Raw genomic sequence first — 2,539 nt, 5'->3', positions numbered from 1 at the left:
AAGAGTAAGATACTAGAGATGAAATCTAAATTCATAAAAGCTTGGTGAGTGATGATACTTCTCTTTGGAGTCGAGTTGATATTGCCTAAACTATCATTTGTTTTTCTTTTTGTTTGAGGACAAACAAAGTTGTAAGTTTGGGGGTATTTGATGGCTTGCAAAATTTCATATTGCAGATTTTACAAGTTCACTCGAGCGGAGGCTTTTGGCCGCTCGAGCGAATTCAGGCAGATTCAAACGCTCGATGTGCGCTCGATAGGACGCTCGAGCGAAATCAGGCAGAGTCGAACGCTCGACGCGCGCTCGACACCCCGCTCGAGCGAACATCGTATTTTGACAGATTTTAGGTTTTCCGCCGTGGGACCATATAAAAGGCCATTCTTCACTCTAGAGCCGCGGTTTTTGACTGGAGAACACTCTTTGGGAGAGAAAAACATAGCTAGAGGGATTCAAATCATTTGTTTTGGAGACGGAATTCCAATTTATTGCACGTACGTTGGATTCATACACGAGCACGGACGGGAGAAAGGCGTTGAATCGTTCTCTTGAGCTTTTGACGACCAGTTGAGGCTGCAAGGAGGATTTTTCAGTGTTTATTTTCTTCTTCCCATCTTCTCAGAACAATTATGGTGAATTCGTTTATGTTGAATTCCAATTCTAGTATGAGCTAAATTTTCTTCTTTCTAGGAAAACGATGTAACCTAATTCCGAACTATGCTTGTTTGTCTATGCTAATTTAATGCAATTCTCTCTTTGTTTATCTGATTTATTCTGAGTTTAATGCTTCTAATTAACTGGCCATTGATTAGATGATTATTAATCTTGTGATTTGCTATCGAAAGAGGGAATCATAGGGTAGATCTTGGATATTTCAGCATAGGTAAGTATAGAGATCGAAAGACTTGTATGAACCTGTGTAGTAATTAAATCATTGGTCTTATTGCGTTCTCGATTATTTAATTTGCATACTCTTGTGTGAATTGATAAACTAGAATCAATTCCAATTGACTATCGAAAGAGGCTTTTGGATGATTTAGAGATTTGCTAATAGACAAAAGAGGTTTAAGTTAAATTAGCTGGATGAGAAAAGCATAGTGAAGAATTATGGTGAAATCGATTTCCTAGAAGTTTTCTTCCCTATTGAATTTGATCTTCAAACATCAGTTTTACTTTCTTTGCTTATTTCTCTTGAGTTGATCTAGTTTTATTTGCTACTACAAAAACCTTAGCGATTCCTCTAGATAGAATTGAGATTAGCATAATTTTGGTATTTGGCAAGAGTAAGGTACCAATCCCTGAGGACGATACTCTTCTTATTACTTTACTATAAAACTACGATACTGTGCACTTGCAGTTTTGCACCGGTCAGTTACCCCAATGTCATCTTTAGCCATAAGACAAAGATTTGCTGATTCTCCATTGCTTGCTTCACTATCTGAGCTAATTGAATCATCATCCCATGTAGCTTTCATTACTTTCTTGCCCTTGTTTCGATCTTTCTTTAGTAGAGGACAATCTGGCTTGATATAACCAGGCTTATTGCATTTATAACAAATTAAAGTGTCATTTTTACCTGAATCTTTTTTGGAAAACTTTTTGAAAGATTTCCTCGGAGGAGTTTTATTTTTCTTTAAGAACCTCTGAATTCTTCTTGTTATCATCGCAACTTCTTCATTTTTGTCTTCATTTTCCTCATCTTCATCACTTTCACTTTCATGAGGAACAACTTTAAGTGCCAAGCTCTTCTTTGGCTTTCCTTCTTCTTCTCCTCTTTTCAATGTGTACTCATGGGTGATAAGTGACCCGATGAGTTCATTCACTTCGAGTTTCTTGAGGTCTCTAGTTTTAAGAATCGCTGTCACTTTTGATTCCCAGCGTTTTGGTAGAGAGTTGAGAATTTTTCTTACTATCTCCACCTTGGAATAAACTTTGCCAAGAGCTGTCAAACTGTTTATGATGTTAGTAAAACGAGTGTGCATACTAGAAATAGATTCATCATCATTCATCTTAAACATTTCATATTCATGAGTAAGAATATAAATTTTGGATTCCTTGACTTGCGAAGTTCCTTCATAAGTAACTTCCAAGTTATCACAAATTTTTTTTGCCGTAGCACAAGTCATTATTCTATTAAACTCATTTCCATTGGGAGCATTAAATAATAAATTCATAGCAGTTAAATTCAAAGTATAAAGTCTATCGTCTTCACAATCAAACTCTTCTTCTTCCTTTTTGACCTTTACTCCGTCAACCACTTTTGTTGGAATATAAGGTCCATTTACAATGCATTTCCAGATTTCTCGACTTTGAGCCTGAAGGAATATTCTCATTCTAACTTTCCAGAATGAGTAATTATCTCCACAAAAGATTGGAGGCCGACTGCTAGATTGACCTTCACCAAATGAAACTGAAATGTTAGCCATAAGATCTTAACTCAAAAGATAGTTAATCTTATAATAGAGCTTTTAGCTCTGATACCAATTGTTACTGATCATAGGCCGCACCTATGTCACCTAACAATTGTACCTACCAGACTATC

Source organism: Carya illinoinensis, chromosome 2, assembly GCF_018687715.1.
Source record: "Carya illinoinensis cultivar Pawnee chromosome 2, C.illinoinensisPawnee_v1, whole genome shotgun sequence".
Lineage (NCBI taxonomy): Eukaryota > Viridiplantae > Streptophyta > Magnoliopsida > Fagales > Juglandaceae > Carya > Carya illinoinensis.
This window is presented reverse-complemented; position numbering follows the sequence as displayed.